This window comes from Heterocephalus glaber, unplaced genomic scaffold (assembly GCF_053883595.1).
Source record: "Heterocephalus glaber isolate CG9 unplaced genomic scaffold, H.glaber_assembly_v1.0 deba00001673, whole genome shotgun sequence".
Classification (NCBI taxonomy): domain Eukaryota; kingdom Metazoa; phylum Chordata; class Mammalia; order Rodentia; family Bathyergidae; genus Heterocephalus; species Heterocephalus glaber.
This window is the reverse complement of record NW_028258410.1, coordinates 3,684,063-3,694,274: the sequence shown is the minus strand read 5'-3', so window position 1 is coordinate 3,694,274 and position 10,212 is coordinate 3,684,063. Positions and strand designations below refer to the sequence as shown.

Here is a 10,212-nt window from a genome sequence, read left to right as displayed (position 1 = left end):
AGTTTAATGTTCTCACTATGGAAATCAGTGTGGAGATACCTCAAAGAACTAGGGCTGGAGGTCCCATTTGACCCAGCTACTCCCCTGCTGGGTATCTTCCCAAAAGAATTAAAAGAACCATACCAAAGAGATATATGTGCATCCATGTTTATAGTGGCACAGTTCGTAATAGCTAAAGCTTGGAAACAGCCCAAGTGTCCATCAACTGGAAACTGGATGAAGAAGATGTGGGGTGTTTTTTTATAAAAGGGAGTACTACTCAGCCATAAAGAATGAGAAACTAGAGTCATTCATAGCTAAATGAATGCATATTGAGTCCATACTCTTAAGTGAAATATATAGGACACACGTTTGTAAATACCAAATAGTTTCTCTAGTGTGAGAAACTGAAAGTGTAAATAAGGATTAAAAGGATTAATAATAAATAAGTGATACTTTGAAATAGGTAAAGGTCCAAAGGGGCAGGGGTGGTGGGAGGGGATGGGAAAAGGAAAGAAAAAAAATTATGAGAAAAGAAAACAAATGGAAACAGTCTATGTAAATAGGGAAGGGTGGAAGGAGTGAGGGGCACCCAGATAATGTGGGAAAAAATGAAAACCAAGATACATCATGTACAGGTACAAGCACCCAATGATAAATGTAAACATATTGTATACCTAAAATGTACCAATAAAAGAATTTAAGAAAAAAAAACCTGCAAAAAATGTTTATTGTTCTCCCATGAAAATGTTTTATAAAAGACTTTAATGGAATAGCCATATGTTGGAAGATTGATTACTATAATCACAGCAAAGTTAGCATAACACCAATTAAATATTACTCATTTATTTATTTATTTATTTGTTTGTTTGTTTGTTTGTTTGTTTTGGGTTTTGGAGAAGGGTCTCACTGTGTAGCTCAAGTTGGCTTTGAATTCATTATGTAGCACAGGCTGGCCTCAAACTCATGACCATCCTCCTGCCTCAGTCTCTGGATTGCTGAGTTTATAGGGATGTCCCACCATGCCTGCAGCACAAATTTATTCTATCCTTACTTGCTCATGAAATTACTACAAAAAATCTTCCTTTTACCTTACCCTAGATCATAAAAACCAACAAAAATGTCTCTCCTGTGATTGACAATGATGGTTAAACTTACATGAAATTTATTGGCCAGTGGTTCCTCATTTGGATTACTGGGCAAAATAAGAATATTCCATGTGGAATTCTTAGGATATTTCTTTAGGGAGGTAGGCATAATATGAACTATAAGTTAAAAACTGATGTGAGTTCCAGGTATAAGTGATGAGTTTGCTTTTATTGACAGCTGCAATCCATTGGCTGCATAATGTTCTGTACTCGCTGAAAACTTTTCTCAGTAATGTGATCTCTTTTTGTTCAAAGGAATATATTCTTTATTTTGATAGTAAATAACACAATTTTAATTTTCTTTAGCTGTAATATCCACTTATGACATTTTTGCTCAGGTAGTTAGTGCTATTTTTGAAGTGTTGTTTACTTGGTATAACTTTTCTGAAAAGAAAAATAGTACTTTTAGGATAGACTATAGGCAAGAGTGCAAATCATAACTAATAAGTGTGCTCAAATTCTGGGCAATTTCCAATAGAAATTTATGTTAGACACATATTCCTTGTGCTCTTTGTCACTACATATTTGAATACTTGTAATAAGCATTGATTCCAGTAACCATACAAATCATGTGGGGAGATGACATTTCATAGGAACATTCCTGAATCATGAACTATGCCACTGGTCTTTCAGATTAAAGAGGCAGGCTAAAGAAATTCTTCCTAAATAACACATTATTGATGAGATATCCTGTTGATTTTCCAAATTAGACCAGAAATATATAAGATATAGATTAATTTGTATAAGAGATTGTTCACATAAATATAAGCTCCTTCATCATATTAAAAATTCTTTCTATTGATGAAGGCAATAAGTTTCACTGAGCAAGATTAATCAATTGCAAAATTTAGGCAAAACCTGTTACAATTTTTGATGTCTATGTGGTGATTATGTAATGAGAAACAACATATTATGCATATTAATTTGATTATGACTTTCATATAATTTTTATATTAAAAAGTCAAGTTTTAAAATGACCAAAAATTAAAATAAATATTTATATATAAATTAATATTCAATACTTAAGAAATTACTTTTTGTAATAGTTATCCATATCTGCTTTTCTGTTTTCAAAAGTTATATGCAGAAATGTAGAGAAAAATTTAATAGTTCTCTATAATCATGAACATTGAAAACCAAACAACTGACATGACAATTGCTTTTTGTTCAAATAATTGTCAGTCATTAAGCTTTCTTTAAAACTGGATGGTGCACAAGAACTTTGCCATTCTTATCACCATTTCTTCTCTTATATTTCATGATTTGAAGAGATTGTCCAAAAATGTTGATTTTCTCCAAATTATGGCACAAAACTGATATTGCTTAAGGAGATAAATGTAACCCCATCTGGGCCCATACTCTTGGCAATTCTTATTTACATCTTAGAAGAAAAAATTAAATCAGAATGGAACTTCATATCATTGGTGAAAATAAATCATTACTTATCACACATAAACAAAGCAGTGTAGGAGATCTCCAGAGTATATTAGAAGGTGGCTACCTTTTCTTTTTTTTTTTTTGAGAATATAATGGCATTCATCATTGGAAATTTGCACCTTTACATAGTCCCTCTTGGTTCTTATTTTTTACCCTTGCCCAGCCCTCCCTTCAACCCCTCCAGTCCTCCCTATTTTACAAACATTTAGTTCCTAGTTTTCCAGTTTCTCATATTAATCCCCTTCCTTTCTATCCTTTCCCCTAGCCCTCCCACTTCCTTCACCTTTGCCACTTTTCTTCCTATTTCACATCACCTATCATACATTTAGTCCTTATTTACACTTTCAGTTTCTCATACCAGAAAAACTATTTGGTATTTACACATGTGTGTCCTATTTATTTCACTTAAGATTATTGCCACAATGTGCATCCACTTAGCTATACATGTCTCCAATTTCTCATTCTTTATGGCTGAGTAGTACTCCATTTTATAAAAAAAAACACATTTTCTTATCCAGTCTCCAGTTGATGGACATTTTGGCTCTTACCAAGTTTTAGCTATTACAAACTGCACTGCTATGAACATGGGCACACATATATCACTGTGGTATGATTCTTTTAATTCTTTGGGGAAGATCCCCAGCAGCGGAATAGCTGGGTCAAATGGGACTTCCAGTCCTAGTTCTTTGAGGTATCTCCATACTGATTTCCACAGTGGTTGCACCAGTTTACACTCCCACCAGCAGTGGGGCAGGTTCCTTCTTTCCCCACAGCCCCACCAGCATTTGTTATTGGTTGATTTCATGATAGCAGCCATTCTTTCTAGAGTAAAGTGGAATCTCAGCATTGTTTTCATTTGGATCTCTCGAAGGACCAGTGATGTTGAACATTTTTTTCATGTATTTCTTTGCTATTTCTACTTCTTTGTGTGAGAAATGTCTGTTCATTTCAGATGCTCATTTTTCAATTGGGTCTTTAAATTTGGGTGGTCTGATCTTTTCAAGTTCTTTATAGATTCATGATAGTAGACCTTTGTCTGAGGAAGAGCAGGTGAAGATTTTTTTCCCACATTGTGGGTTGTCTCTTCACACTGCTTGTGGTTTCACTTGCTGTGCAGAAGCTTTTTAATAAGAAAAGATCCCACTTGTTGATTGTTTGTGCTAGTTCACGGGCAACTGAGATTTTGTTCATAAAATCTTTTCCTACACCAATGTCTTCAAGGGTTCTACCTAACCTCTGTTCCAACTGATTCAGAGTTTCTAGTTTAATATTTAGATCTTTAATCCATTTTGATTTTAGTTTAGTGCATGGTGAGAGATACAGGTCTAGTTTTAATCTTTGGCAAGTTGAAGCCCAATTTTTCCAGCACCATTTATTAAAGAGTCTATCTTTCCTCCAGTGAAGGTGTTTGGTTCCTTTGTCTCAGATGAGATGGCTGAGTGTGTCTGGCATTGTTTCTGCATTTTCTGATCTGTTCCAATCATCCTCAAGTCTGTTTCTTTGCCATTACCATGCTGTTTATATCACAGTAGCTTTGTAGTATAGTTGCAGGTTGGGGATTGTGATACCCCCTGCCATGTCTCTGTTACCTAGAATTGCTTTTGCTATTCTGGGTCTCTTCTTGTTCCAAATGAATTTTTGGATTGTTTTCTCGACATCTATGAAGTATGCTGCTGGGATCTCCATTGGAATTGCATTAAATCTATATAGCAGTTTTGGAAGTATGGCCACTTTCACTATATTAATCCTTCCTACCCAGGAGCAGGGGATGTCTGTCCATTTTCTGATATCATCTTCAATCTCTCTTTTCAGAGTGCCATAGTTTTCAGAGAAGAGGTCTTTGATTTCTTTCATTAGGATTATTCCTAGGTATTTCAGTTTTTTGGGTGCTATTGTGAAAGGAATTATTTGTCCTATTTCTCTCTCAGTGAGTTTGTCATTGGTGTAGAGGAAAGTTATTGATTTTTGTGTTTTGACCTTGTAACGAGCTACTTGACTGAAATTGGTTATTAAGTCTTGAAGACTTTTGGTGGAGTTCTTGGGGTCTTCTATATAGAGTATCATGTCATCTGCAAATAATGACAATTTGACTTCTTCATCTTTATTCCTTTTATTTCTTTCTCTTGTCTAATTGCCATGGCTAATGTTTCCAGAACTATATTGAACAAGAGTGGTGATAGTGGACATCCTTGTCTTGTTCCTGATTTTCGTGTGAAGGATTTCAGTTTTTGACCATTTAGTATGATATTGGCTGTTGGTTTTTCATAGATGGTTTCTATCAAGTTGAGGTAGAGACCATCTATTTCAATTTTTTGTAGGGTTTTTATCGTAAATTCATGTTGGATTTTGTCAAATGCTTTATCTGCATCTATGGAGATAATCATATGGTTTTTGTCCTTGGCTCTATTGATATAGTGTATTATATTGATTGATTTGCATATTGTCAACCATCCCTCCATCCCTGGGATGAATCCCACTTGATCAGGGTGTATGATCTCCTTGATGATCTCCTGCATTGGATTTCCCAGTATTTTATTAAGGATTTTTGCATCTATATTCATTAATGAGATTGGCCTATAGTTATCCTTTTTGATTTGTTTTTTCTCTGCTTTGAGGATCAAGGTGATACTTGCTTCCAGGAATGAATTTGTGAGTATTGTTTCCCTTTCACTTTCATTGAAGAGTTTAAACAGTAGTGTCAGTAGTTCCTCTCTAAATGTCTTGTAGAATTCAGCAGTGAAGCCATGAGGGCCCAGGCTTTTCTTAGTTAATAATTTTTTTTATTATGTTTTCAATTTCATTTGTTGATATTGGGTTGTTCAGAAGTTTAAATCTTCATTGCTCAACTTTGGTAATTCATATGTGTCTAGGAATCTGTCCATTTCTTCTGTGTTTTCCATCTTATTGGCATATAGGTTCTAGACATAAGTATTGATGATCCTCTGGATTTCTGCTGAGTCTGTTGTAATTTCACCCTTTTCATTCCTCATTGCATGGATTTGGGCCTTTTCTTTCCTTTTTCTGACAAGGTTGGCTAAAGGTTTGTCAATTTTGTTGATTCTTTCGAAGAACGAACTCTTGGCTTCATTGATTTTTTGTATCGTTCTCTTAGTGTCAATTGCATTGATTTCTCCTCTGATCTTTATAATTTCTGCCCTTGTATGAGGTTTGGGGTTGTCCTGCTCTTCTTTTTCTAGACTCTTGAGGTTCAGCATGAGGTTGTTTAATTGGGCTCATTCTGTTTTCCTAATATGCATATTCACTGCTATGAATTTTCCTCATAAGACTGCTTTCATTCTGTGCCATAGGTTCCGATATGTTGTATTGTCATTGTCATTTAAGTGAAGGAACTGTGATTTCTTCTTTTATATCCTCTGTGACCCATTGGTTATTCAGAAGTGTGTTGTTCAATTTCCACATGTCTATGAAATTTTTTGAGTTTCTTTTGCTATGGATCTCCAATTTCATCGCACTATGGTCTGATAATATACAGGGGATAACTTCAATTCCTTTGCACTTACTTGAACATGTTCTATGTGTGAGTATGTGGTCTATTTTGGAGAATGACCCATGTGCAGTTGAGAAGAATGGGTATTCTATTTTGTGGGGTGGAAGACTCTGTAAACATCTGTTAATTTCATTTGTTCAAGAGGTTGATTGAGTTCTAGTATTCCGTTTCTTATTTTTAGTCTAGTTGATCTATTTGTGACAGTGGAGTGTTGAGGTCCCCCACTACAATTGTATTAGTGCATATATGACTTTTCATGTCCATTAGTATTTGTTTTATATAGTTGGGTGCACTGGTGTTTGGTGCATAGATATTCATGATTGTCACCTCTTTCTCTTGAATTCTTCCCTTTACAAGTATGTAGTGTCCTTCTTCATCTCTCTTAATCAGTGTTGGTTTGAAATCTACTTGGTCTGAAAAGAGGATAGCTACTCCTGCATTTTTTCGGGTTCCCGTCACATGGAGCATTGTTTTCCACCCTTTAACTTTCTATCTATAAGTTTCCTTTTGAATTAAGTGTGTTTCTTGTATGCAGCATATTGTTGGATTTTGTTTCGTGACCCGTTCTTCCAGTCTATTTCTTTTGATTGGTGAATTGAGACCATTAACATTGATGGTTATAACTGAAATGTATTGACTTGTCATTGCCATGACTTTTTCTTTTTGTTGGGTTCTCCCCCTTTACATTTAATTTCTTGTCATGTCAGATGGATTCATTATGCTTTGTTTCCTGGGGTTGTGATCATCAATGTCTGTTCCTAGGTTATTGTGTACAATTCTTTAGAGTGCTGATTTGGTATTCACGAAGTTCCTAAGGTGCTCTTTGTCATGAAAGTATCTTATTTCTCCATCCATTTTGAAAGATAGTTTTGCAGGGTACATCAATCTGGGTTGGCGGCTGTTTTCTTTTAGGGCTTGGAATATGTCACTCCAAGTTCTTCTTGCCTTGATGGTTTGTGTTGAGAAGTCTGCTGTGATTCTGATGGGCTTTCCTTTGTATGTGATATGTTTCTTTTCTCTGACTGCTTGGAGAACTTTGTTCTTCTGTTGAGTTTCTGGAATCTTAACAATTATATGCCTATGTGTAGATTTTTTTTTATCAAGGCTATTTGGAGTCCTATATGCCTCACTTATCTGTATGTCAAACTCTTTTCCCCTGCTTGTGAAGTTTTCTACCATTATTTCTGTGAAGAGATTTTTTTATGTCATCTCCACTCTCTCCTGTTTTTTTCATTGACTCCAATCAGTCTTCTGTTATTCTTCTTTGCATCATCTAGCAGCTGCTGGATTGATTTCATGTTCCCTTCTAATTTTGAAGCAATTTTTCTTTTCCTGGTCACTAATTGCAATCTTATCTTCTATATGTGAAATTCTGTTCTCACATTGTCTCATTCTGCTGTGTAGACTTTCAATGGAGTTTTTCATGTCCTGGAAATCTATTTGCATCTGTTTTATGGATTCCATTTGTTTCTTATGTTGGGATTCCATCATGTTCCTGAGCTCCTCTCTAGATTTATTAATCATGTCTTGCACTAGGGGCACAATTTCTCCTGTTATCTGAGAAATTATTTCTGATTTCATTTTTTCCAGATCCCCTTTTGTTGCCAGTTCAGTGTGTCCAGATGATTATCAGAGTGTTCCATCTCATTTCTCTTTGTGGTTCCTGTAGGTGATCTGGAAGTCTGGTTTTGAGACTTATTTATGTGTTTTCTCATTTCGACTGTGCTGGGGGTCTGTTAGCACCTGCGTGGATTACCTCCTCTGAGCTGGGTCAGATGTGACAGGGTCCGGGTCCAGCAGTAGGGATGGTGACTCAAAAGCCCTTTCCTGTGGGCTGGGAGCAGCAGAAGGGATGTTGACCAGGAAGCCCCTTCCTCTGGACCAAGAGCAGTAGGATGGTGGCCCAGAAGCCCCTCCCTCTAGGCTGGGAGCGGTGAGAGGGATGGTGGCCTGCAAGCCCCTTCCTCTGTACCAGGTGCAGTGGGACGATGGCTCAGAAGCCCCTAAATCTGGGCCAGGAACAGCGGGACTCACTACCTTGGTCTCGTGGTCTGGTGTCCTCTGCTTCTTTGTAGTGTGGAACCAGGTGGCTGCCTGTCTGCAGTGGGGTGATTCGGTGTCTTCTGCATGACTCAGGACCTCCGTAGGGTGTGCACAGATCTTCCTGTGTGCAGCAGGCTGATTCAGCTTATTCTATGCAACTGGGGACCTCAGTAGGCTGTGCACAGACCTGCCTGTCTGCAGCAGGCTGAATTGATATGTTCTGTGTGACTGAGGACCTCGGTAGGGCATGGGCAGACCTGCCTGTCTGCAGCGGGTTGTTTTGGCATCTTCCGCGAGACCTACCTTTGCATTTTATTTTCAAGACAACTTTCATTTATGAATTCACTATCACATATATGCAATTTGAAGGAAAAAAGTTTACAAAGTGACAGAACAATTTCCAGAGTATTGATGTTCAGAATTTCAATGAATTTCTTAAACATTGTGATTATGTGGACTGCTATGGCAAATCTAATGTTCAGATTTCAATATTATGATCTTGAACTTACAATGGCATTCTATTCTTATGTCTTTTCAGTAGATATTTTGAACAGATAACATACCATTTATACAATCCTTTGGCTCATTATGACTTTCTATTTGTATAATTCCTTGTATTTTTTAAAGTTATGTATAAAGAGTATACTTGTATATATAATCTATAATCATAATCTATATCATACATGAATATTTGATATATAGTATGAAACATGTCTAAAATACATCCCAATACATCAAACAGGTTATGCTTCCAAAGATGTTAGTATTTCAACAGCTTATAAAAGTTCCTCGGCAAAGTAACATGAAACACATGAAGCAAGTCCCCACAAGGATGTGAGAAAGCCACCATCGGCTCTCCATGAATGTTCAACCACAAACAATGTGGAAAGCTAAAAATCATAATAAATGAGATGACTTGTCAAGGATCTCTATAGTAATCACAGGGCACCCTCCCCATGAACATCAGAGGGTAACTATTTCAAGAAAAACTGTGAATACAGTAGTTCAGATTACTGAGATTTGTAAATAAAGTTGGAACTGTTTTCCAAGAATTTCTCAGAAGCACATTGGTTGACTCCCTAACCTGTGTTCCTTGATTTCTTCCCTCCAGAAAGACCCATGTGGAAGAGATGGACATCTACAATGTCACCATGGTGACTCAGTTCATCCTCAAGGTGCTCTCTGATCTCCTTGAGGTGTGCTACCCTCTTTTTGTGGGCCTTGCCATCATCTACCAGCTCACCTTGGTGGGAAACAGGGCCATCCTCTTGACCATCAGGACAGAGGCAAAGCTGCACATTGCCATGTACTACTTTCTGGCAAACTTGTTCCTCTTAGACACATACTGCCCATCAACAACTGTCCTCTACATTCTGCACAAACTCTTTACTGAGGACCACAGCATTTCCATTGTTGGGTGTGCTCTGTAGCTGTATTTCCTGGTGGCACTTGTTGGGACTGAAGTCTTTCTGCTGGCTGTCATGGCTTATGACTGGTGTGTAGCCATCTGCTTCCCCCTTCATTACTCTGTCATTGTAATCAAAGTTAGATGTGTCCAGCTTTTGTCTGAGACCTGGGCAGATGGGTTCCTGAATTTTGCCATCCTCACAGACTCTACCTTCAGCCTGTCCTTCTGCAGGTCCAATCTGGTCAACCAGTACTACTCTGATATCCCTCCAGTGGTGGCTCTGTCTTGCTCATCCACTTACATGGCTGAAATGCTTCTTTTAGTGGTAGAGGGTATCAGTGAATTCATTTCCTTCTTGACCACTTTGATCTGCTAGGTCTACATCATCTCCACCATCCTGAAGATCCAGTCTGCAGAATGGAAGCTCAAAGCCTTCTCCACTTTTGCCTCCCACATCCTGGTGGTCTGTCTGTTCTATGGCACATCCATTTTCACCTACATCTGGCCCTCCTCCAGCAGATACTCCCCTGCCAGGAACAGACTCATCTCCATGCTCTATGGGGTCATCACCCTGATACTCAACCCTGTCATCTACAGCCTGAGGAACATTGAGGTGAAAAGGGCTCTCATGAGGGCTGTGTGTGGTAGAATGTGCTCACAGTAAGTGCAGTATTAAAACAGAATTTCTT

General features: G+C 37.6%; 1 pseudogene; it reads left to right on the top strand.

The window, feature by feature from the left end:
- The first annotated feature begins 9,245 nt into the window (after positions 1-9,245).
- Positions 9,246-10,187, top strand: LOC106009093 (olfactory receptor 5V1-like; annotated as a pseudogene).
- The last annotated feature ends 25 nt before the right edge of the window (positions 10,188-10,212 follow it).